This window comes from Lagopus muta, chromosome 25, assembly GCF_023343835.1.
Source record: "Lagopus muta isolate bLagMut1 chromosome 25, bLagMut1 primary, whole genome shotgun sequence".
Classification (NCBI taxonomy): domain Eukaryota; kingdom Metazoa; phylum Chordata; class Aves; order Galliformes; family Phasianidae; genus Lagopus; species Lagopus muta.
The window spans coordinates 3,287,440-3,314,575 of record NC_064457.1 but is presented as its reverse complement, the minus strand read 5'-3'; the positions used below and the strand labels follow the sequence as shown (position 1 = coordinate 3,314,575).

The 27,136-nt window shown below is 42.5% G+C and overlaps 1 protein-coding gene and 2 long non-coding RNA genes across 4 annotated transcripts in view; 1 reads left to right on the top strand and 2 right to left on the bottom strand.

Moving 5' to 3' along the window:
- ASIC2 (acid sensing ion channel subunit 2) overlaps window positions 1-27,136 on the bottom strand; it is a 418,256-nt gene that overhangs the window by 264,443 nt on the left and 126,677 nt on the right. The gene's annotated exons all lie outside the window — the stretch shown is intronic.
- LOC125684668 (uncharacterized) lies at window positions 366-5,647 on the bottom strand. The gene is made up of 4 exons (XR_007373315.1): window positions 5,553-5,647; window positions 5,303-5,453; window positions 2,061-2,144; window positions 366-1,910 (listed from the first exon to the last, which is right to left on the bottom strand). It is a non-coding gene; the product is annotated as an uncharacterized LOC125684668 (long non-coding RNA).
- Window positions 14,781-18,460, top strand: LOC125684667 (uncharacterized). The gene is made up of 2 exons (XR_007373314.1): window positions 14,781-15,012; window positions 15,096-18,460. It is a non-coding gene; the product is annotated as an uncharacterized LOC125684667 (long non-coding RNA).

Here is a 27,136-nt window from a genome sequence, read left to right as displayed (position 1 = left end):
CACAGTGTCAAAAAGCCATTTCACTGAAGTAGTTTCAGCGAGTGCTTCTTACTCACCTATTCCAGTAATAGATTGCACACCTCTGCAGAGCAGCTTCTTTTCTTATTCTACAAGCATTTATATTTTTCCTGTCAGTGCCCACAACTCAGACTATTTACATTTCTCTCCAGATCACCACTCTGTTTCTTGAGTTTGCTTTTGCCTTTCTTTCCTGCCTGCTGCAAATCATCTATCACATCTGATCTTCTCAGGTTTGGGTGCTGTTTATTTCCCTGCTCTTTGCAGCAGCAGCTACTAACAGCATGGCCACCATCCACCTTTCTGTCTGTACCACTGCTGCTCAGCTAACAGTGACAATTCTAAGGGCAGTCTGTACATGCATCTCACTTTCAGTATCTGGGATCAACAGCTTCCAAATAGCACCAGGAGAGCCCACGTAGCTGAAGAGAGGACCTGTGCTCACTGAAGGATTCAAGTGCCCAAATAGCAGTTCACAGTGCCTGAACCATTAATATCGCAGAAAAGCTCATCCCAGTGTTAAGTTCACACAGCCCTGCTACATACTGGCCTGTGATTTCCAGGTTGCATCATACAGCAAATACTGAATTCCCAAATATTAGATCTTTATACAATTTGTTTTTGTTTTTATTCCTGAAGCATCTGATATTTTAGTGAGTACTTTACTGTTCTTCTCATGACCCTCTCAGACCATTCCCCAGCACTGATGTCTCTGCTCAGACCTTGCCTTCCCTGTACTCATCCTTGCATCCTGCCCTGTTACCACATCTTCACTTTCTCTCTGTAATTGCCACAAAGGTTTTCAGTGTCACAAAAGCCTTCTTACCATCCCACCACTCGACACTGACACTAAGCTCCCTTCCAATGGGTCCAGCTCAAGAACATTCAGAATGAGCCAATACATCCATCCATCACTGTACTCTGACACAGACCTCAGAGGATTTCCCCATGCAGTGACATTACAGCAGATTGGACCAAAATGCCACAACAGCATTGTAATGTGGTCATCCCTGCTCAGCCCTAACACAGCTGAGAAACGGCAAAGAAATAGCCTAGAATGTATGTGCATAAGACACCTACCATGTGAAAATGGCTCTGCTTGAAGAAACAGGACTCTTTCTCAGAAATTGAATTTGATGTTCCAAAATTTCATATTCTGTAGCTTAGCAACAATTTCATTATTTTTAATCAGACAAGAAGCTGTTTTTCAAACACATTCTGAAATGCACAAGTCCTAAAATTGTGAGCAGTTTTGTGTTTCCCTGCAAAAAGAAATGCATGGGAGGACAGATACATCACCACTATAGATTATGACTTCTTCCACAAAGACTGAATGGAGATCAATTACTTCCGAGCCACTTCGCCTTTTCCTGAGTGCCACTGTTGCTTAATCGATGGTCTGTGTGTAATGAGATAGAAAAGCAGCTCAGAGAACAGGAAAGGCTTTTTTCAATAGAGAAATGTTGCACACTGAGTAGCGCCTGAGAGGGGAGGAGGCTGATGTACGCTGGAGCCAGGGCTATGAAAATCCTCAGCCTGTGCAGTAGCAGAGGTGGACTGAGGCTATCCTGTAAATGAAAGGTAAGACTCCACAAGTGTAAAAAAGCTCTAACTCTATATGGGGGAAGACATCTAGGGAGTAAAAAAGTCACTTGTCACATTTCACAGAGTATCTTCATCACAGAGCAGTTGGCACAACAGAAGAAAGAATTCCTGGCTGTGGGTGCAATCAGGACCTCTCCCCATTCTCACTCTCCAGAAGTTGTGCCTTTTTACTGAAGCTCCATCTCCTCCTGCCCAGCCCACACCAGGCTCCTTCTCCATAAGTAAGAGGTGCATTGGCAGTGGGGTGCCAGGGGCTTGGGCATGGAGTGCTGCTGGTGGGAACGTGGCTGAATTACACAGTGAGGAAGGGGCCACCATAGAGGACAAGAAAAGGAAACATCTGAGAGATGTATGTCTTGCAGCACAACAGTGAGGGCGTGAAGGGATTGTATGGGCCTGGGAGTCCTTCTGCACGAGACATGCAGGTCCTAACTTACCCTATTTCTCCTTCTCAGGAAGGGACTTGGGATCCCTCTCACTGCTTTCTTCTGTCAATTTCCAGCAAAGAACTCAGGACTCATCTGTAGAAGTTGAAGGAAGGATTTGAGGGAGAGTACAAACTTGAATATTTTCTCTGTGCACCTCTTGTCTTCCTCCTGAATTCTCCAGATACAGCTACTCGCAATGCTGAGCCCTGCTGTGGATCAGTGTATGTAGCTCAGGCAAACAACTGCTGTAGAATTCTTGGACATGATTACACTCCCAAAGGCAGCAGCTGATAATAACAAGTAATAATTTATTATATGATAAAATAACAATTTATGCAAGAAAGATGTGATACTAGAGAAGTTTTCCTTACTAGACAAAGGGATAAGATTAAGAATTAATCAGTGGGTTCCAATCAACTGCAGTGGATTCCTCATCACTGACATTCTTAAAATAAAGCTGGGAAGTTTCTCTACCAAACCCGCTGTAATTTCACTGGGGGTTAGTTCAAGGAAATCCTATGGTTTTCATTAGAGTTAGATAGGCAGCACAACCCTAAAGCTCACAAGTATTTCGCAGTGGGCTCACAAGTATTGCCCAACCAGCTTCAGCACACAGCAAGCTGAGGGCAATCAGCCATCAAAGGAAGAGCTGCTTTCTGCACGAAACACGAGAAAAACAGTCCTAACTCCCCAGTTCTTCAGTGCTCCTACAACTGAATTTCAATTTCATGAATGCCAGGAGGCCTGAAGCTGATTGTAAAGGGTAGTTTCCATTAGTTTCTGCCTTCCAGGATCCCAACACCTCAGTGCTGTTGGGAATCACATAAGATATCCAGACCACTGGAAAAGCACCCTGTTCTGATTAGCTTAAGTCTGAACAAAATAAACTACAAGAATTGTGCTACTCAGGCTAGTCGTGGGTCCAGCTGATAAGTTACAGGCTGTAGCTTAGCTGTTGTCATTGCCTCCAGTAAATATGCAAAGATAGCAATCAGATGGTATTTATTTAAATCACAATTACCTTCTCATTAGCCCTAAGTGGAATTCTTATGATGGAGCTCCCTTTGATCATTGGCACACGTTTCCCCAGGAGGCTTTGTTTCATTTTGGATGAGATGGAAGAGGAGGGGAGACAGATGAATCAGAGTTTGTGCTGATGGAAATAATCTTTGGAAATGCCCAGATGCCCTGACTGTGCCTGTGTTTGCAGCATCAGTACGAGCTATACTCTGAATACTTGCACAGAACATGTTTTGTGTGCCATCAGCAGAAACATCTGAAGTATGCCTGTATTTACCAGGCCTTTGTTTCATGATCTGCCATGGGGAAGTTGTTTTGATTTGTTTTTATTACCGCTGTTGTGATGTGGTTGTTCCAACTGTTCCATCCCTACAAAGGACAAGCCAAGGGGATTTGAATTAAACCCAATACATTGAGTTGTTTCTCCTTCACCAAAGATATTACTAATTGGTGTCAGTCAACTGACAATTTACCCACTGGCTTTTCTTTTGTTTTCTTTTCTTTTCCTTCAAGCTCTATCACAAATATTTTTATGTTCGTAAATTACATTTTTCCCCCTTTCTTTTTCCCTCTACAGCAAAAATGAAACCAGCCGCCTTCAGAAATCACAGAGGATGGTAAGAAATCCACCATCTGTCCACAGAAGTATAAGCAATTTGAAAAAAAAAAGCATATTCAAGTCAACATGAAAGAACCACAAATAAATGCCACCACTATTTGTTTGGATTGGTTCATTCTGATAGACAAGATAGGAAATCACAGAATCACAGAATTGTAGGGGTTGAAAGGGACCTCCAGAGATCATCGAGTCCAACCCCCTGCCAACGCAGGTTCCCTACAGCAGGTCGCACAGGTCGGCATCCAGGCAGGTCTTGAACATCTCCAGAGCAGGAGACTCCACCACCTCCCTGGCAGCCTGTTCCAGTGCTCCGTCACCTCACTGTACAGCAGTTCCTTCGCACATTGGTGCAGAACTTCCTATGCTGCAGTTTCCGGCCGTTTCCCCTTGTCCTGTCTCCACTCACCACTGAAAAGAGTCCGGCCTCGCCATTCTGCCCCCCACACCTCAGATACTTATAGACCTGGATCAGGTCCCCTCTCAGTCTTCTTTTCTCAAGGCTGAACAGCCCCAGTTCACTCAGCCTTTCTCCATAGCAGAGATGCTCCAGGCCCCTCGCCATCTTTGTGGCCCTCCGCTGGACTCTTTCCAAGAGATCCCTGTCTGTTTTGTACTGTACTGGGGAGCCCAGAACTGGACGCAGTGCTCCAGGTACTCCAAATGATAGTAAAATAACTGAGATAAGGGTTGTTAAAATATTCTGGTCCTAGATTTTTACTTCCCATATCTCCAAGAAGCATGCTGTATTTTGGGATCAGTGAACAGATTTCACTACTAAGAAAAAAGAAATTAAAAGACTCAGGTACATCCCAACAGAAAAAAAGGCAGTTTTTGAGCTCCCCCCTGGAGGATGGAAAAAATATTTTCTTCTCTGTTACAGGTCCAGAGGACACCTGTGCTGAGTATAGCAAGCATGAGTGTTTTATAATGGCAAAGGCACTTGAGAACCTGGAAGTGAGCCATGCTGTCCTGGTGACCAATAGTTTTGGGGGGTCTGGGTGCAGCTCAGATCACGCTGCTCCAGCTGCAAGTTGCGTACATCTCTAGCCCCATGAGATACGTGGTCCATCCCACAGCATATCCATGTCACATTGTCAACTGCCTGATTCTGTATCCAAGACAGAGAGAAAACACACTGACATGCAGGCAGAAACACAGTTAAGTGCACTTGGATGTTTTGCCTGTATTAAAGTTTCCCTATGGATGCCCATTTTGCTCCCCAAAGCACCCTGTGAAGATATTTCTGAGGTTCAAGAGTGCGGATGTTTGGAAAGTTTGCTCTCAGTACCTTTATGCTAACTATAGCTCAGACATACTCAAGCCAGCTCCCTGATTCACTGGTAACTATTTCTGACTTGATGATCTTTCACTAAAATGGGTGCACTTCTGGGAAATGTTTACATCTCACAATTCAGGATATCACTGAAAAGCCCCAAGCCTCTCTGGAGCTGAGACCTGAATGAAATTCCTTCTGTTGAGAATCAGAGCTTGTATTTTTCTGGTTCCGGAGACACTAAATTAAATGAATTCCATTTTAAATACTTACTTTTCAGACATGATGGTTTTAGAAGAAATACAGCTCTTCAACCAAAGAGAAAGTTCAATAATTTACCTTTAAAAATATATCTTGATTGTTTAGTTCACATCCTGAATGGCAGAGAGGTGCAAACCCATGATTTCTGAATGAGTGGCAAATCTGGGCTCAAAACAACACCATTCCTGAGACAATGCCAAAGCTGCAAGTAGTTCCTTCATAAGCTGTTCTATAAAGAACAAAAGCCCCAGTTCAGCACTTTGCATATGGTTATGTCTAGATTAAAAGATGTGCAGCAAATTCCCTCGAAATCACTGGAACTACTCACATGATAAGAATGAAGCACAAGTTTGGGTATCTTGTTGAGCTGATGCCTCAGGATCATGATAAGCTTAATAAGCATTCATCCTAAACACTGCAAAAATATAAGCTGTGAAATTCTCATCAAAAATAAGAAGCCTCAAGACATACAGAGATGAATCATGAAAAACAAATTGGCAAGCTTCTTATTAAAGCAAAAGAAAACACAACATCATGCAATCAGAGCAATAAGGAAGCTCTAGCTCTTCGTCAGCTAGAATAATCAAATCAAAGCAACATAAAAATATCTATACACAAAATAATGGCAGACAATCAAAAGCAAAAGAGCTCAGCACCTAATGAATCCTGCTTGGAATAGTGTGCATCACGTACAGTTTGGATATAAATCCTGCCCCAGCTCATCAGAAGGACTTAAACCTGCTCACTATAATCCATGAATGAGAACACATGAAGGAGCTGTACACGTCTTAAAACAATATTGGGCCTGTGGTGGCCCTCCCCAGCAGGACAGAGCTCTGCACCCACCAACAGCAAACCTTTAAGACTTTGGCCAAGAACACGCAGGAACAAGAGGGCTGTGTTAGTCTGAAGTAGCCACAGCATGCAAAACTTCCATGAGTAAAATCAATTCTCCAAGGGCTTCCAGGTTGTGTTCCTGGGCTGTGCTGTTACTAAGAGGAGGTTGCTCATTTCTGATGGAGTCAATAAATAATTTGAATAACACCAGAGAGATTTGTCAAGTTTGTCACTGTACGCTTTACTGAGCAGAGCAAAGTAAGAAAATATTTCTGAGAAAAGAGGCTGTTGGCAGGAAAAGCGCTCATTCTGTAGCTGAAGCTGGAGACACGGAGATCAAGAGTTAAACTTCAACATGAAAGAACAAGTGATTGGTAATGCAGCAATGCAGGATTAAAAGTGGGAAGCCTTGGCTAGGAAGGGCATTTAGCAGCAGCACACTCAATGATGAGCACACTTCATGAAAGGGAATCTATCCACTTAGCATTTCTTTGCAAGATCATGCAGGGAGGTTCACAGCTCCTATAATACAATTACTTTCTCTAAAAGACCAATTCAGAAAGCAATTACACATCATTAGCATTGTACTTCGAAGGCCTAAGCTGATCCAAGAGAGTAAACCCCACAGCTTGACTAAGCTACTGCTCTGTGCCACTCATTTGTATCTTGTGCCCCAAGTCAGGTAGGTACTGCTGAGAGCCCATCATTGGTGATTTTTGCACAGGAGAGCTCAGAAGATTAGAAAATGCAATAAAACTGAAAGAGAATGCACAGGGAAACCCCAACAGTTCATCACTCAGAGACCACTGCAAGGTCATTTTTAGTCTACCTCCTCCATAACCATTCGTTTTATTTATTAAGCACCATTCCTAAACTGAAATAAAAGTTTTCTTTTTTGTTTGTTGTCAAAGAGGGAAATAAGGAAGATCACATACAACTTGTCCAGATTAGCTAACCAAAAATGGCTTTACCTGTAGACAAGTCCCTTGAAGCTAGAAGTATGAGTACTGCTAGTTAAACCCAGATTAGATTCCAAGGATGCCTTGGCTACTGCTGCCAATACAGGCACAGCTTCCAGGTTTTCATTATGGACTGCAGAATTTTCTTTGTAAACACAAAGGATCCTGAAACAAGCTTATGCTGCCCACATGGGAGGCCCTGCTTGCTTTGTGCTAGGATTATCTCCTTCAGCACATGAAAGCTGGGTCCCTCTGTCATGCAGTTGCTTCTCTTGAGGCCACTTAGTTCTACCTGCAGCAATGGTTTGTGCCTCCAGTTCAGGTTCACCAGCAAACCTAGGTGGGATCATGCAGCCCCTCAGCACCTCCAGCAACATCCCCCATCCCATCCATACACAGATCTGCCCCGCAGAGAAGTGAAGCTCAGACAGGTTATCCACTGCACAGCTCCTCAATTTGTAACTCAGTGCATTTTTAGAAATTGACACTGTTTCTTATTAAAGGTTTATTAAGCCTGCTTGTAGCCAATTTAAGATAAGAAATATCTTTTAACCTCTTCTTTCCTTGCTACACAATCATAGATCGAGTAACACCACACATATTTAGATGCAAATCAGTTTTCCCCGATGACTTTCAGATCTATACATGCTAAGAAAATGATAAAGAAGTTAAACATCTGTTCTTTAATTAGACTCAGCCTAAAGAATTATATGAAAATTATAGTAATTGTGACAAGGAATATTAAACACTCCCACAGTTCAAAATTTCCAAATGCATCGTTTGCACCCCTCAGGATAATTCACCACAAGTTTCTCAACCAAGCCACACATTTAGCAGTTTCTAACCTGCTTCTCTCTCTGACTTGACAGAAACTGTTCAAGGGATGAGTGTCAGAGTAGTTTCCCTGTCTCTTACTACTCTGTTTGTACTCTCAGAGGATGGGAATTTATATACACATCAGCAAACGCTTTCTGCCGGCTGGGAACATCGCAGTATTTCTCATATATCTTCCTCTAGTGGCTCTATCTACCCTGCAGTATCACTAGAGGAACTCACTCTGAAGATTAACACAGTCAACATCTTGGAAAATGCATCCTGCCTTCATTAACATCTCACGAGGACACGAGACACCAACCCACTGCTATCACCCGTGTTACACATACATCAGCTCACAAAGAAATGGGCTACAAAGGCAAGTGCTTTGTTAGCAAGAACAACCTGATCTCTGCCACAGCAAACTGTTACAGGTTTACTGCACTTCCTCACTGAGAGGTTTAAATTCTCGTGCTTCTTTTGCTGAATTTACACAAACTGCTAAGGAGGGATCTACATTTTTTCCTCTCTTTGCCCACTACAACAAAGCATCTTGCTCTCCTTAGCAAAGTGCTGCTAAATAGTAACCTTGTGATGATATTTATGCTCCAGGTTGACTTGACTTCTTTCTGCATTTTTCCCAGCCTTCACCTTCTCCCAGGTCAGTTTCCTGAATCCTGTAAATGCCTTTTGTTTCATAAAGATGAGACACTCAGAACCTCCCAAATTGCCTCACTGTTTGTGAAATCCATAAAGGAATAAAAAGCCCAAATGACAAAACATTAGAGAACTGGGTTTTCAAACCTTAACAAGGTATTCCTTGGAGTATGAGCTCAGCCCACCTGTGCAGCTGTCAGAGCAATGCTAAAATGCTTCACTGACACACTGGCAGAAATAAGAAAAACCTGGTTTAAAAACACTGTAGGCAGCCTTCTAAACAGCTTCTGTTTCCCAGATGAAGGTACTGCACCAAGCAGCAGATCAGTCAGGGAGAGGTGAAATTATAACCCCATCACCTCCCCTCAAAGAGAGGCTGATACTTCAATTATTTACACAGGGTTTAAACATTTAGTTGGCACTTACACCCTTAAGGAAACTACAGTTACCACTTCATCATTACACGGAGCCTATCATTTATTCATAGAATCAATAGGAACACAAAGCAACAGTAATGCTTCATTCCTTTGTGTGCATCACATGGGTCAAGGCATAGAGATTGTGATCTTCTAGAGGAAACAGCCTGAATTTTGGGTTAACACAGCTGCACACCAGACAGGTAAATTCGAGACAACATCTTTAAAACTAGAAAGTGGACAACGATCCAAACAGGAGTGGATTACTGTCCTGATTAGTGATGGCAGAGATGCAGACTGAGACCAAACTTCCAGTGGCAGGCACTGAACCTGGGACCCTTTAACCTGCAACTGAAATATTTACACCTTCCCAACGCATCTTGTTTTTAGCAAAGCCAGAAGTAAAGCGTTGTGCAGCTGAGCCACTGCTAATGAAAATAATGCCGTGTAGTATTTCAACAGCATGATTTCGCTTTGCCCTGGGTGACCTCATTTCATAGCAGGGTAGGAACATCTCGTTTTCTTCAGCATCCACTGCGGAAGGTACCAAGAGGGAGATGCTCCTTGCTTTTCAGAAGGCACTCTTTTTAAAAGCAGAAATTAAAAATAAAAATAAAAAAAAAATAGAAACCCAATTCAGGGAAGCTGGCATGCTAACTCATTTTCATTTAACTGCAATATCATAAAATCAGACCAGGAAGCATCCTTCCAAAGCATGATAATACAATACAGCTTTAACCCAATGTTATTATCTTTAAAAGCCCCTTATGTCTCTTAAATTTCCTTTATAAACAATGGATGAACTCAGCAAAGAACAGCTTTAATGCAGTCAATCTCATTTCAGGTTTAACTGAATGGAGAACAGCTGACCAAAAACGTAAACTCATCCTTTTATATGCTTCATAACTGAATCAGAAGCCCTACATACTCCTTTTCTCTTAAGAAATCTGTACTGCTACCCTGTTAGCCTACAGACATACCTACAAAAAAGCTAATTCTAACTCACTATCAGAGTGAGACAGCACACTGGTTATTCCATTCCTGACACACAAATAGTTGTTTCTGAACTGCACTGCCTAAGATCTCCAATTCTTCCCTCCTCTAGCTCTGCCACGTGCAGGATTTGCAGTTCCTTGGTTCCTGGCTCACTTACCTTAAAGATCACAGACAATAACTCTGTTGCCAAGCTTTTAGCACCTTTCCTTCCTACCATCATTCATCGTTGTCTCTTCTGGCAGGCACTGAAATAGAGACTGATGTGCTGTAACATCTGCATTGTATTTAATTCCTTTTATTTTATTTGAAACATTACCTGCACCACGGCTCAGAATGCTCTGTGCCCCATTATGAACTAGACAGAAACATAATGAAAACTGATCATACTTAGGCTGGATATCAGCACATGTTAGGACTACCAATGGAGCTCTTATGGAAAATAATGCCTTTACAACAAGAAAGGGCAGCAGGATTCATAACATGAATAATACTTGCATTAATATTTGTCATACCATCAGCACCAAGAGGCACAGCTGGCCTAGACCTCGCTCAGTTGCCGGCCATGGCTTTGGTCTCACTCTTGTCAAGCAAATACACATTTATTTTTCCCTTTGCTGAGACTAAAGGTCTGGCACAGCAGGGTGACAAAGGTAATATAGCTATATTGCTGTAAAGATAGTTGATCAGAAATTACACCTACTGATCAGTAACGGTACAAACCCAGTATGCTGCACAAGGCATTGAAGTGTTATGCATCTGAGAAGCCAAAATCCAGCACGTTTCTAATTCTCCCTTGTGTCCCAAATCTCCTCACAGCCCGGTTCTGTCAAACATTAGTCAATAATTCTACCACTGCCTCGGAGGAAAGTCACAATAATTGCTAAGTTGGCAAAAACAGCAGCCCGTGAAGTGGTAAATATTGATGGCTCCAAGTTTTCAATATAGGCCAACCTGGAACACTTGGTGAATGAGGACTAACTCAACTTCATTTTAAAGAAAAAAGAAAGGTCATACCAAAGGACAGAGACAGCAATATATACCTAATTTTTGTTAAGACCATCAAGAACCGTGGTTGTCATTGAGCTGAGTTTTTACAAACTGAGACCAAATTCTCAGGAGAGGAAAAAGCAATTATGGTCATGAAGTATTTAAGCTTTGGATCTGTGCAAATTCTGGATATACAAGCTGGACATTTGGTGGCATATGGACTGATTTCCAGCTTTTCTTGCTTGTTGCAATGTATCTCATGCACAGCAGAAAATGGTATCAAAATTCCACCAGGATGTGGGAAAGTTTGAAGAAACAAACACGAAAGCAGCTGTAAACTGAGAAACAAAAATGCCTTCCTGTGGAAAGAACAGCAGTATTTTAACATTTTTAAAGTGCAAAAAACCCTGGCAAGATGAAAAGCTTGAAATGAGAATTTCTGTTTGGGGATGCTGGTGCATAGTGCATCAGCTTTGATGTCTCCTCCTGTCCCCTTGCCAAACACTGCAGCAGAACTGCTCATGTTCTGTAATAGTCACCACCATGCTTTTGGTGACTGAATTGCATCGTGGACGGCTCACGTTCACAATGCAGGAGATTGCTTTTAGCAAGAATGGGGAAGCATAACAAAAAACCCCACAACTCCCATCCACTACTGAGACAATGCAGGTCTGGACTGATGCTGAAATCAACACAATACAACTTGCTGAATGGTTTTCTAACAGCAACCAATAAATAAATAAAAATAAATCAAAGCTGTATTGGGTTTGCAGTTTGGGTTGTATTATTTCTCCCCATTTTTTGTTGTTTTCCAAACTTTCATTTTTCAAGGACTCATTCTCCTACACAGAACCAGACTGAGCAGAGGAGCCCCTTTCAGGCCCACCACACAGCTGCCTACACATCTCTGCATGCAGGGCCCCAGCAACCCCCCGTGCCAAAGAGGGCAAGGGGCTCCTTAAGACAGAACAGAGAGGAAGGGAGAATTGAGCAGTTCCACTGATTTCCACTTAAGTGTCTTCCTTTTGCTCAGAGCAGATCCAGGAATTAAATTCCTCAAATCCTGGTATTTGAAGCACATCCCTGAGAGCTTGGTACGTTCCTCCAAATTTCTTTCTCAAATTTGAACTTCTCTTCATCAAAAGGAAAATAAAGGAACATAATTGCTAGCAGGCAGCACCATAAAACAGAAGTTATAGAAATAGAAGTGGCTCTGAGAGCAAACTACATCCTTCATTTCCTCTAAAGGAAACGTCTGCTTGCTGTGTTTTAGTGTTGTATTCCTGTAAGGGTATCATTACATCAATATCCCTTAGTAAGAATAGCACCTTGTCACTGTAAATTTGACATAGATTAATATTAAACTGGATTTAAGATGCTGTTTTTACATAATGTGCTTGTAATTACCTGGCTAGTAGCAATCACTGTGATAGAGCAGTATAGTTAGTTACTCATAGAAAATTAAAATCAAATCCCAATTTGACATTCACTAAAAGCCCGTCTAGGAAATTAATCCAGGTTCAATGGAAGGATTTGCTTTCTATTGCCACTGAAAACATGAACAGTTCCAGTCCTCAGCTGCTACTCTGCAATAAATTGGGGCTGTCAGGCACTACAGTGATAGGACCAGGGATAAAAAGTTCAGAAGAGAAGAGGATTAGACACAAGGAAGAAATTATTCAATATGAGAGCGGTGAGGATGCCTCGAGAGATGCGAGTACACGAGTGCAGATGTGGCCGAGACCAGAGTGGCTGGGGCCATGGGCAGCCTGCTGTGCTGGGGGTGGTGTCCCTACCCATGGCAGGAGTTGGAATTGGATGGTCTTTAAGGTCCCTTTCAAACCCAACCCATTCTACAGCCTCTGGCTATAGTCAGAAATAACCATATAAGGTTCAGATTGTTTCAAAGTGTCACCAGCAACTTTTTACAGCTGAGGCTTGCTTTCAGAAAATTGTAACACATTCAAAATAAATGCCCTTTGCATTGAAGCATTCACCAGCCGCTGCAAAATTAGCTTGCAGTATCAGCACTGCCACTGTTTACTTCTTCAGCATGTCACAAGTAACTTTCTATACTCAACCATCAAATTATCCCTTCACACACAAAAAAGAAAAGAGAATTACAGTTATCAGAGCACATAAATAGAAAGGTTGGTTGCAATTCAAATAAGAGTTTCAGGTTTTGGAACTCATTAATGCTCCTTTCTAGAAAACTCCAAGAAAAGTTCACTACTTTCCTGTTCCAGTGACAGCAAAGCCAGCTGGGGCAGCATCTGAGATGCTGGTTCATTGCTGGTGCAACCCAGCCCGTCTTGCACCAGGTACAGGACCCATACTAACTACTCTGTCCCACAGCCAGCACTCATCAGCTGCTGGCTGTCAGCAGTCACTGGCCTGAACGGATAACAGTGCATGTGTGTGGAGCACATTTTTTATACCCTAGGCCCAAAAAACGTAGGTCAGCCAAGGGGCTGCATGCACTTCTATGTCAGGCCACTTTTTGACTGAGTAAATAAAGGATCATCAAAATGCAGTGTTACACAGTCAAGGACAACCTCCTCTCCAATATCAAGTCATATAAACACTGGTGCAAGGCTAGTGACCTTACATAGCACCAGAATATAGCATCAGAAGGGCTTTTCTTAAGGCATTATGCTTTGAAGAATCAGCTGGCTTTAGCAGGCATAAAATAATCTATTGCACTTAACCACTTCGGTGTTTAGGAAGGTGCACAGTCTTCCAGAGAACTAACTGCCTTTCTTAGAAGTATCAGAGGTATCAGACACAGCTGCTGGTAGATACTGGATGTGTTAAGCCAGGTCACTGGTTGAGAAAGACAACCAGACCCTGCATTCTTGCACAAAATGGAACTGTAAGAACCATAAGTAGAGCGATTCATTCTTTCAGAAATGGCCTATGATACTCATACAGGCGTGGATATCAAACAAGTTTTAATTGTGATGTAATGGCTTGCACTGTAAGCATCCTCCAGGGAAAAGTGCTTTCAATTAACCAACATAAACATTACATGTTCTGCTCAATTTCATGACTAAGAGCTGGGAGCCACAGCATAGGACCAGAACCCACAGCACAGAAAAGAAGCACAGCTATGACTTGAAATTACTCTTCTTCTCCCCTGCATAAGGCTGCCTGAAACTCCCTTATGTCTCCTGCTACCATGGCAAGGAAGGACACAATGCAGTTCATGAGCTTTTGGCCTACACCAAGCCACTTGCACTTACAACTAGACCCCAGCAAGCAGTCAGCACAAAATAAAGCTATATGTGTTTGTGCTTGATGTAATGTGATAGAAAGCACAGCAGCAACAGGAGAACAGCAAGGTCCCAGGCTGCAGCAACTGAAGACTTGCTCAAATGCAGCAGCTGTGGGTACTAAAAATAAAGCTGCTTACCTTCAGAAGGCCTAAGGTGTGCAGAAAATACCCTTGCCATCACTGTCAACCCTTAAATGAGGTCTGTGAAGGGATGGATCATGACTCCAGCCCTTCCAGTCACTCAGGTGCATTGCACTGCACTGCATGCAGCTGAGCTCCCCTGGGTTAGCCCTACCTTCCACCAGGTGCTCAATCATTGGCTCAGGCAGTGAGTTGGTATTTCCACTACACTTGGGATGTGTAAGAAGAGTACCAGGGCTGTGACACACAGAAAAGAAAGCAGTGAAGTCTTTCTAGTTCTATTTATCCTCATTAGCTGACAGAATAGAACATTAAGGAAAGATCTCTTTCCCCAGTGCCAAGTTAGTACATACAGCATCATTCTTCCTAGAAGCAATCAAAACACAGTAAACATCCAGCAGGTGTGAGCTGCTTCTGAAATTTAACCTGAGGCCAAGGGAATCTGAATTGGAGCTAATAACCTCAGCAGCCCCAGCTGTGGAAGTGGGAGTCCTGCAGTGCCTGAGAGCTGCTGTAAGATGGAGATTTCCAGCACTCTGCTTCACTTCCCACCTGAATTGCATTGGTTCAGCACTTTTGAGAACTGTTTTTCCAGCACGTACCATGCGCAGCTCAGAAGGGCCAGTAGACCTGTCTGAGGACTGAGTTTATGGGCAGGGATGTAACAGATATTCCCAGCATGCCTATAAGTGCTCTTACCTGAAAAAGGTGAGGCAAGACTTGCTCCTTAAGCAATAGGTTGGGATTTTGCTTCTGCTTTCTTCCAATCTCTTTCTTTTTATACGGTTTAGTTTAGGAGCTAAGAAAGACTTGGAAGATGACCAGCTTCGCAGTCCTCATTGCACCTCCTTTATTCCCAGAACAGATTCAGGTCTTCTGCTCAGGATGTCCAGGACTGTGGGTTGGAAAAGCCAATTCTGTGATGTTTTCCCAGGCAATTCCTTTCTACTTCTGCAACTAAACTGAAAAGGTGGACTAAACAGATTTCTGGAGCAATATGGAAGTGCGACATGTCTCGACTGGGATTCTAAAGCACCTTTCTTCAAGGTATTCAGCAACAGGTACAACTTGTACACAGCAATAACAGCCTGAAGTCTGAATAAATTGCTGATTTTGAAATAGTGAATGACATGCACATGGAACAATGTGTGAGGATAAAAGGATGGATTTCGTAGCATTTTATCCTCTCATCATAGATACTTGTGTGGGAATTCTTGCTGCCAGGGAGCTAGCGTGTCTAAAAGCATCTTGAAGAGTCTTTGACAAGCAGTTCCAGTTTATAAATGGAAAGTTTTCATCACTTTTTTTCTTTTCCCCTTCATCATTTCCACAAAATAGGGAAGTTACATTTTCTACATTTTTAAGCTTGATTTTCTACCCATCTTTGATTTCTCCCCTCTAGCAAAAGCAGTTGCCAAAAAAAGAGCAAAAAAAAGACTAAGGAACAGCAAGCGTTCAGCATCGCACGCAGTACGGATGCTTTCAGGATCTGGTGGGTTGGTTGGTTGCTTGTTTTTGTTTTGTTTGTTGGGTTTTGTTTTTAGGGAAGGATCTGAGAAACGTGAAGTTGTTAAAAGCAAACAAAAATCTCGAACTGTACACCTCACTGAGGGAAAACGTCCACATGGGGGGGAAAGAAAGGTTTTATGCTTTATTATTGGATGCAGTTTATGCCACATCACTGTTTTATAATGGCTTTGCTCAAAGCAGACTGACAAGCCCAAAAAAATTTTCAGCCGTTAGAAGAAATTTCCAATAGACCTTCAGGAGACCACGGTATTTCTTCAATTAACTTTTCTCCTAGAGAATGAGAAGCTACTTAGAATTGGAAGCTCATATATATCCATTTGCTATGCAGCTGCTTTCTACTGCATTTTATTTCACTTTGAATATGGAGTATTTAATAAGTATTTATAAGTATTTAATGTTAATGCTGGGCTTCCTTTCAAGAAACTCATGGTAGTGCCTCTTTCAGAGACGCTTTGTTGTGCCAAGTAGAAGGTGGTGGCCCTTGTCACCAGTACTGCAGGCTTTAGGGATAGCAATTGCAAGACATTATTGCCCTGACAGACAGTTACATTTTGTGAGCTCTGTGCTCCAAACTAAGGGAAAATGCACACATCTCACATCCAGGGCCTCCATGCCTGTGCGTGCTTGGATCAGTTGGAGCTGGATCTCCCAGACCAGGTCCCAGCTCTGCTGGCTGCCTGCAGTCCCTGGCAGCAAACAGGAAATTTAGGACCCAGTTATGGATTTCTTGAATGTTCTGGTCTGATTTAAAACCAGAAATTTATCTTCAGATCAAAAGAAATCAAACTCCCTTCCCCAAAACAAGAATTCCCTGATGCAAACACTTCTTTCTTCCCCTCATCCTTTATCCTCCTCTTTTGTCATTTTGTATTCATATAAAGCAATACTCCAGTTTAAAGATTTTTTAACTAGAAAAAAAAATTTTTTTCAACCCCAATAGTGAGTAATATTCTGACCTTTAGAATTCATTTTCAATGATGAAGATCAGAATAAGTGGTTTATTCTTGTCTGTCTTGCTCCCTTGATACAGAGTAAACGACTGCAATCTCCAAATTTTTTCTTTCAAAAGCAAGGAAGACAACAACATGTTCCTGGCTTCTCCATCCCCCAGTACTCTCAAAATGCCAAGGCCAATTTAGGTTGAGGTTTAAACTATCTGTACTGAGAGTTTTAAGGATTGAATCTATCGCTCTCTATGCAGCATTGTAGGAGTAGATATTTACAGTAAGAACTCAGTGACTTATTTATACTTGAACCAAAGTACTCAGTCCTACTCCTCATGGAAGCTTTGTAAGCTTAAAATAACCTGAACTACTGAATGAATTATCCCCGAAGTTCTCTTCAAATATCAGATGACAAAGTGCAGACAGTAAAGTGAAGATGATACTCTCAAAGGAACTCCTTGACATGACGAAGATAAAGGGCAAGACCAACGTCTCTGGTTAAACAGCTTAAAGATCAGAGCTAGCTCTGATTTTCGTTCAGAAGTCAACCTCATCGCATATGAAGCTTCAAAAGGCTTTTGTGACTATTTTTGGCAAGTGTGGTATGTTCTTCTGAAGCCCATCCTACAACACACACAGATCTATGCAAGACAGCCCCCTCCCAAAACTGCAGGCCCATCTGCCACTAAGAAGCAGTCACAGTGAAGTGAGTAAAAGTAAAATAGTGCACATTCTCCAGCTATGATTTACATCCTTTTTGTGACAGGGCTTCATTGCTTCAAGTCAGTCTCCTCCCAGCAGGTATTAGTTGGCCCCGTCTGACTGCTCATTCATCTCTGAATTTAAGGCATGTTCCCAATAGCTTTCATTTGCTGGGCACACTTTGAAAGCATCAACATTCAAAGCAGCAATCCTAATGCCTTTGTTTCAAAGGAAGCAAATAGCCCTGTTGGAGAAATCAACTAGTCAGCTGCAGTGAAGCATCCAGCCACCCATTTTTCATTCTTTAAATTATCCGTACTCGATGGTTTGGTTTCAGTATCACTGCAATCCCCCAGACCTATTTTATCCCAGTGACAGTCAATGGAACACGTTCTTTGTTCCCCATCCTTGCCTGCTCCCTCTGACCTGCTCCTTGAATTTGTCTCCCTGCACAGAGGATGGGAAATTAATCAGTTTGAGGTGTGCAGTGACATATCCAGCCGTCTCCCTAACGGGCCATCTGCTAAGTGGCATTATCAGAAGAGTTGTGTTTCCTGGTCATGTTCTGCTTTTGCTGAATACAGAGCAATGACTACAAGAGACAGACCCTTTCCTGCCCCCTTTCAGCAGACATGTGAACCTACACACTTGATATGAAGCATTACATCTCCTCTGAAGACCTTGTTTGAATTCCTAGAATGTGCTCTTTCATTTTATTTATTACCTAGTAACCTATTCTGCTCAGGCTCTGCCTTCATTTCATTTCTCCTAGAGCCAAGTAAATTTTTGGCACTTAAAACAATAATAAATATTTTCTACCTGGGTTGGCATTTTCATAGCGCACACAAATCAATTGCTTGGCATCCACCAGCAGCAAAGATACTATGAAAAAAAAGCACAGTTGACCTCAGGAGTTAACTTTGCACACCAAGAAGGAATGAATGGACAATAATTTGTTTCAGAGGTTCATAAAACACAAACTAAGCTTCTGCTCATTAACATGGTAAAAATAGTCCTTCAGGAAGTGGAACCTTCCTGAACAAGGCATCTGCTTTTGCTGAACTTCTGTCTTTAGAGTAACTCTAGCACCAGCTGAGCAGATAGAAACCCAAACTGTTCTGTGTAGAAATAGTCTGAGAAGCGCATGGCAGGTGCTCCCTAGAATCTCCACTGATATAATACACATGCATGTTTTGAAGTGATCACAGATTTCATTTACTTTTGGAAGTAAGACATTTCACCGGCATGAGGGGTTTTTTTTTGTTAAAACTGGTAATTTTTTCATTTGTTTATTCATGCTCAGGTGTTTCCCATAGGAGTAAGAGAAGAAAAGCAGTGCAGGACTTCAGTAATAGCACACGGATGCCCATCTAGAAAGGAAGTTTCATTAGGAAGTTTGTATGGATATGAGGAATTCCATCTCAGAAGATGTAGGGAAAGTAGAAGCTATATATCGTTAAGCAAAAGATGTCATCTGTACTGAGCTGCTGCAACTCCATTACACATCTTCCCAGTAGGCATGGGGAGACAGTTTTCTGGTTGATGCTTTCAGCCTGCCTGTTGGTTGCAAATAAACCAGTTTATGAGCAACCCTCCTCTGAGTTTCAAAGGATTGCTTATGCTTCACAATATATGGTCCTTAAGCTAAGTTGCTGAAGTTGCCAGAGTCTTGAAATGAAGCTGGGTATGTTCAGCTTATGACCAGGGATCACAACTCTCTCTTCCCTTTGTTTGCCCACCATTAGGCACAAGTATGAGATGAGAGCATGAGGTAAGAAACAAACTCTGCTGTCCAAGCATAAGGAAGAATTGTGAAGCAAACTGCCAATTCTCTCAATCACAACCAACGGTCCCTTTGAGTCCATTAAGGGGGACCACATGCCCATAACTGCTATGTATGCTGCTTCCCTTTACACCTTTTGAACACAATCTCTCATTCAGCCACCCAGTGCACTTCAGAATCCTATTTAGGACATCACCACTGATCTGGAAATATTTGTTATCTGAAAGAGAATATTTATTCCACTTTCTCTGGGCAGACAACATTGTTAATGTAGTGATGTAAAGTGAAGGAAGCAATAAATAAAAGGAGGGTAATGGAATATCTGTTCTCAGAATTCTTCACTTCTCTATGGAAATACTGATATCTTCCTTCCTTGGAATTTCATTCAGGACTGTTCAATTTAACCTGGCAATCCTGTGACCACCTTACTTTCTCTACAAAGAACACACCCTAGCAAGATTGTGGTCTTGAACAAGTGCACTGTAATTCTATGTCTATGATCTAGAAATCTATGTCTATTATTCTTTATTTTTGTTGTTTGCATCTCCCTCTTCAAAAGTAGAAGGAATCTGAGTCCCAAAGGATGAGATTTTCCACATGTTGTTTCTAATGATATCAGCAGAGTCACTCAGCAGTGAGCAGAATTAGAGCCCCGGTTACAAATTGCTCCTGGGGATGGGAGAGAACATGCAAGATGTCAGGTAGTGATTGCTTGTTACCCTTAGGGCAGGGGTGATCTCACTCGATTTTATACATCCACAGTGATCCCTAGTGAAGGGAAACGTGCTTGTGAGCAGCTTCTGCTGCAATGGGGCAGAGGAGCTGCAAACTGCATCATTTTCCACACCTAGTCCCTCCACTGCAATTAAGATATTCTTGGAGTATTTGAAAGGAGACGTTCCCATGACTACTCAGACACCTCAACTTGGGGGGATTTCTTTTCTATTTGTGTCCAGCAAAGAAGATAAAGGCCTTGTGTAAATGCACCAGTTCTCAGTCTCCTTGGGCACGAAGCCCAGCATGGCAGAAAATACAGAAGCACAGCACGACTGCTTAGATTTGATTTGTCAATCCTAATGCTACCAGAGCTTGAGATCCCTAATGACCAGTAAATATATGGAAATCCACCTACCATGCACAGAGATATGGGTCATCTCTGCTCTCCAGTGGATGATGTGCCAGGGATTTGAGTATTTAGAGAAGAGCCAGATGCTAAGGCCTTGCAGCACTACAAGAACCAGCAGGCAGCGGAAGGGCACAGCTGGTGCAAGGATGTCAAGCATTGCTCCTGTTCTCAAAAGATGACTCTATTCAGATTCTCCCCATATTTTGGGTTCTTTCCTGTCAAGCCCTCACTTGCTGGAAGAAATACTCAGGATATTTTGCTCAGAAACAGCACTGTTCCAACAGAGCCTCAGTGGGGAGAGAGAACAACCGACAGTCTACCTAATGGGTTTTAAAAGAATGGTCCTATCTGTTAGCATGAGGATGACAGCCTGTTGGCAGACTCCAACCAACCATCGTAGCAGGGTATTAGGTCTGCCAAGCAAGCACCCTGCACAGTACATGCAGGGAGCACAGCAGGAGCTATAGCACCTCTTGGAACAAAGTCATCCTGCACTGGGCAGACAAATCTGGAGGAACATTTCTCTTCTGTTCCCCATCACTCATGAACATCTTGTGGAACTCTAAGGCTGCCTGTTGGACCGAGCCAGGCCCTATCTCATCTTGAACTTAACACAGGTCTTAACAGGGACAGTGGCTCCTGTTTCAAAGTCAGCTGTACAGGTCTAAGCTAGTCACAGAAGCCGTATATTCAGTCAGTGAAGAGAAACAAGCAGTCTGGAGGTGTCCAAAGTTCTCTCCACATAGGCTGTTTCTCTTCATCACCCACAGGAGGTGCATTATCCTCAGACATCCAATAATTGCCTCACCAAAACTGGGAGGAAGATGAAAAGGCAGATGAGCTGCCTGCACACCTCTGCAGCAACCCCAGCCGCTCAATGCTGCCAAATCTGTTCCTGATAGTAAGGCAATGTCAGAAGAATTAAATAACCAATTTCACATGAATAGCAAATATATGTCACTTATCTAAAGCTTTACATCATCTGAACAAACAGCAGGAGATTCCCCTCCGTATGATGAGGATTACAGGCCAAGGAAATGACTCGCCCACTGTCAGACCAGAGGTATTGCACAGGCTGGGGCTGAGCCCAGCCTCCCAAACTTCATTTGCTAACAGCTTGACCCCCTTCCTCTTCCACTGCTGTAATTTGTTGCCTCCAAACCCCTGAATAACTGAAACAGAACTCTGGCACCTTAATTAAGGCCAGCACTTAGCCAGGAAATCTCCTCTTTTAGCTCCACTCCTTTTGTGGATATGCTGTATAAGAGGCACATGGAGTGCTGGAATTAAGAGGATGTAAAAATAATCCATACAGAACAGCACAGCAAGGAACAGCCTAAGAATATACCAGCATGAACCGCATCTGCATACCTTCTGCACAGATAGCAAAGAAAGATGGAATTTGACAGAGCAATACTTAAAATTCAGTTTTCATCCTTACAGCGAAGCACTTAACAAATTAATTGAGCTTAACATCCATGTTGAGAGCTCAGCGCTGTTATAGTCATCAAAGGAGAAAGTCGACTTTATGACTGGTTGAGGGAAGCACAACGAGTCCTTAACAGACTAATCACTACCCCTCAGAAACCAGTAAGATAGAAAAATGGCAGCCCTTGCAAATTTTTCAACAGAAGGACGGAGTTACTTTGTTTTTTAATACATACTTTGAACCCAGCACTGCTCAGTTCTAATCCCAGGAAACAACACATATTACCTAGGAATGTTATACAGTCTCTGCTATTGCTGTACTTTTCTGGTTTGCTTAGCAAAATACAATATCCTGGGCACCACAGACCTTTTAGAAGGATTGGTTTTTATTCGTTTGTTTCTAGCTATACTAATAATTCATCCCACTTGGCTGCCACAAGCTCCAAGAAGTTCAGTTGCTCTCCTAACCTCCTTCACAGACTACCTGTCTCTTCTTTTTTCCTCCTCTGCCAGGTGCCAGTGGGAATTTGTGTGGTTAGACAGAAATCCTCCATCCTGGAATTAATGTAATGCCGAGTAGATGGAGCAATATATTCTGCTCCAGTGAACAAAGAGATTTATCGTCCCTTTCAGGACATACTGACTTTGTTTTTGGTGTGTCAATAAATTGTTAGTAGTCACCCACAACCCCCGCTCCAACATGCCAATCTGACACTTACCTTCCTATATCCAGTCCTAGCGGAACTGAGCTGCCTTTTTTTTTTATTTTCTGGATCATAGCAAGAGTCAAATATCCTCCCCCCCAAAACAAACAATCATTGTAGAGATGGGAAGAGCACCCAATTCATGCAAAGTCCTAAAATATATGAACACGTGGTGATATTTTAGGAACTTATCCTGCCTCATGTTTACAGTCACATCACGCATCTGTGCAAAGAATATTTTTATGTGTTCTGCAAAGCATTCAGCATACTACAAGGGTAATTCCATACTAGCCAGTACACTAAGGGACCATCAATATTTCAAAACAGAACACTGAAAGTTAAGAAATGCTAGCAGTAAGGTCACTGTGGTCGCCCTTCCCTCTCCAGCTACCTAAATGATACGTTTTCTCTATGTCTCACTCTCAGAAATGACTGAAACTGTTGAAAACAGCTGAGATGGAAATAGGCACATACACAGTTTTAACCCAAAAGCACTAAGCAGAGTGATAAATGAAACACTAAGGAGTGTAAATCAAGTGTCATCATGTAGTCCAAATTTTGTCTTGAATATCCACAGTTCCAGCTACTGAAGGCAATTACTACAGAGGTCACTGACTATCCCATTGGTAAACCAAAGCACAGGGCATTTAAGTAATTTTCCTATTGTAACACAGAAGGCAAAGGGAAAGTACAGTAATTCTGATTCTCAGTCTTTCACAAAACACTGATTCCACTTTGCTTTTGTGCAGGTCTTAGAAAGGCAAGCTCCTAAAATAAGAAAGGTATTTCTGTGGAGCAACTAGAAAGAGAAAGGATAAAAACATCAGCTATTAGAAAAACACCCTGGCAATAAGCTTCATTTCCTAATGGAAACATCCAAGAGAATGCTTAACATCTCCCTAAATCCAAGGAATAACGAACCAGCAGAATAACCAGCTGGGCAGGGAGGTCACATCACCTCCAGACCTGCATCAGTTTTCTCCTGCTTTCCACAGGGGACAGCTGGGGCCAACCTGAGGAGGAAAGGCAGGTCTGACCTAGGGCCACTGCTGTAAACTGCAGCCAAGGTATTCAAGTGCTGCTTTCATACTGGAATGAAACACGGGAGAGTTTAGAAGGTAGTTCACATCAGGCCAAACTGTCAAGGACAAGGTGGTCTTCTTCTCTGCTTCCTGAAGCCAGAAGGGCCACAGTGCATTTTCTCATTACACCCACACATAGGATGTGAAGCTGCATGTTTTCCACATCACTGCAGAAGTGAACTGTGTGCGAATGATAACAAGCAGAGTTTGGAAGACATCTGTAGATGTTTATCGTAAATACCATGAACTCCTGTTCCATTTGATAGAAGACAGCAGCTCATCTTTGAGCCGCAATTTCAGGCAGTTGCAAAAGATTCAGAAAGAATTATTCAGCAGACACGTAATCTCCAATGATAAGAAGTGCCAACTATCTTGAGCAGGATTTCTCTTTGCAACCTGAAATCAGTTGATTTAAACCTTTGTCACAAAACCATACATCTGTCAGTTCCATTTTTCCAAGCTAAGCAGGCAGCATCCATTGAGAACAGAGCCTTTGAGCAGTGCCTTTTGCCTCAGAAGCTGCTTTTAAAACAACAGCAACAATAAGATGATCTATTCTTCACACTCCTCAAACCAGACTGCTTTGCAGCATGAACTGTGCCATGCTCTCTTTAGAAAACTATTTCGTGAGCAATAGTAGCTGCTTTATTTCCATAATTGCCTCTCTTGAGAAAATTTTTGTTTCCTTCCCCTCCCCCCTAGTTTTAACTCCAATCTTCCCTCTCCAGCCTAAGGGAATAAAAGGCAAATGGTTTTCACATGGAATTTGGAAAGCTGGTTGGCTTTCATTATGGCCTCAGTGACTTTTAATCAGCTGTCTTAAAGAACAACTGGAAATAATTAACTGAGCTTCTCCTGGGCTTTCAGGTTCAATAGAGAGGTGAGCAAAAGAAGACAGACAAAAGGACAATACTCTTATTAAAATCTGGGCGCTTTTGGGAAGACAAGGATGTAATGCTGCACTTCAAGATGTCTGCTCACACCAGTTAAGATCCTCGGCAAAAAGTCTTGCAAGATTTTAATGTAATTTAAAGTATTTTATGTGCTGGAACCTCTGGCTTTGTCACGTATATTACTTCTCTAACAGTATGAGGTGAGTAAAGTCAGTCAAGTGCTTTTGCATAAATAGAGGCATGACCTAATTTTCAAATCTCCCTGGTGCCCATAGCAATCATATACCTGTGCTGCAGGAAACTGATAGACAAGAGCTGAGGTGTTTGAAACAGTGCAGTGTACCGCCGTGTTCTGCACAGAACAGCATGCAGAAGAGAGAGCAGAGATCCAGAAGTAGCGGAACAGTCACAGTTTCTAAGAACAGCAGGGAAAAACACAGCATTGCAGTACTTAGCTTAAAAGCTTTGAAAATCTCTGCTTCACCAGATGGGGACCGAGCTGATCTAACAGCTCCTAACAACGGTGCTGCTTCTCCATCTCTCTTTGCCCCTGGCTCTCTCCCTTGTCTCAAGCCAACTCCAAACCTGGTGCAGTCTTCCCTGATCAAGTTCAGCTCATTAACCCAGCAATAAGAAACTTCTCTTCAGTTGGCTGAATGGACCCATCAGACAAAAAGCACCACCAGAAGAAGTTCTCAGGAATCATGAGCTCAGCCCAGATGATTGTGAAGCACACTCCTGTTGTGCAAGGGGCACAGGCAGGGAGGAGGTGAGGAATGCACACTGAAAGGCAACTGAGAGTTCAACCATGGAAGGCATGAGGCTACTGTTCAACATCAGCAGTTATTACTGCTCAAAACTTATGTTTTATGTTGACAGAAGACAGGTCTTAATCATCACCTCCAGCATCTATCTCTGTGCTGCAGATAAGTGGTTGCAATAAGCCATTTGCTATTCAGAAGCAAGATCTTTGTGGCTAGACTGTGAGAAGGGCAGAGCCCGGCAGGACTGCCATTACCTGAGGGAAACAACGGTGTTTGTAGCAGTCGGGAGGGAAAAAGCCATAGAAATATGAAGCAGCCCTACGACGGGTTTGTATGGCGTCACTGGAACTGTACTCTAACTGCAAAGTCCTATAAAATAGCCTTCACAAATGAGGAAATGTGGTCAAGGTAAATGAGATCCCTCAGCAGAGCCAGGTTTGGACTCAGATCACTCAAAGTTCTTCCCCTCACCCACCCACTGTTATACAGACTTTGATCACAAAGGTAAATCTGCTCATGGAACTTACTCACAAGAGAAACAGATGCTGAACAGAATCTCCATTCCCTTTTAATTTCTGCCTTTTTTACCATTAAAATCATTTACTACAGCGAAGAAAAAATTACTCAGAAGCCTTTGGCTGTTGCAGGGCAGGAACAAGAAGGTCCAGAGGCAAACTGGATACTGGGGGCATGCACTGTCAGGCAGAATTGCCTCCCCAGAGCAGCACGATGGCTGGAGGGGAAGGGCTCTGCTCCAGCTGCCTGCTGCCCTCCCCCCAGGGGGGTTGCACACACACAGAAAAACCTATCTCAAAAAGCTGTGCGCCTGGCTTCCCAGCAATTAAACTGCAGATCAAAGGAAACATAAATGTGAACGTTGCTTTGCTTATTAGTATCAGCCCTGTCCTTGATTGCCTGAAGGCCTTTCCAACAATGTTGACTTTAATTACTTTAATGAGAGAGAAAATGATCTGAGGAGTGTCAGCTCAACGGGGTAAGGTCCCGATAAAAATGCTAGGTCTAGGATCATTAGTTTAGCAGCTAATAGTACATTATCTTATGTTATTGGAGCTAAATGTAAACAGCTACAGAAGCCCAGCTGCTGTCGGGATCGAAGCTGAGGAAACAAATTAGAAGGAGCTTTGAAATAAAGTTCTGATACCCACTCTCAACAGATTGCTCTTTGCTGATCCATTGCAAAATAAAATTCTTTTAGAGAGTGAAGCAAAGCAAATTTAATACACTGTGGGTTTTTCTTCAATGCTACACTCGCAACAGTTATTAGAAATGAACTTTTTGAAGTGATTGAGTTTATCCAAAGCAAATTAAAATAAAGCAAATCAAGGCCACTTCAATTCTTTAGCCCAAGCTGCTAAGCAAGAGACCCTCTGTCTGCTCAGCACTGTTGGAGTCCTCCATGACTCCTCTCAAGCCACAGGAAAGGCAAGATGAAAAAATTTACTGTCATTTGCAATGAAAAGGGATTAAATTGCATTGCATGACCTGGTATCTGCTTCAGGAGAAGACCATTCGCAGCTACCACAACTCAGCTGACTCAAAATTAATTCTGAATGCTGTGATGTGATGACGGTTCTGAGCCATGAGTATCTGATGCAAACATACAAGATGTTAAATAAATCCCATTCCAATTTCCACTTGATGCAGCAGTGCCTGCACTTGTAAGAAGTACGGTTCCTTCTGGTATTACCAGCATGGAGGATTAGAGTTGCTGGTTGCTTTAAGCTTGGAATTTGAAAGAGAATTGCATGAAAATAGATAAATTTTATTTCCCAAGAAAAAAAATTCCTTCCTGAACTTTCATCTGGTGGCATAGCCTGGTATGCATGAGCCAGGCACAGCAGGCATCAAAAGTAAC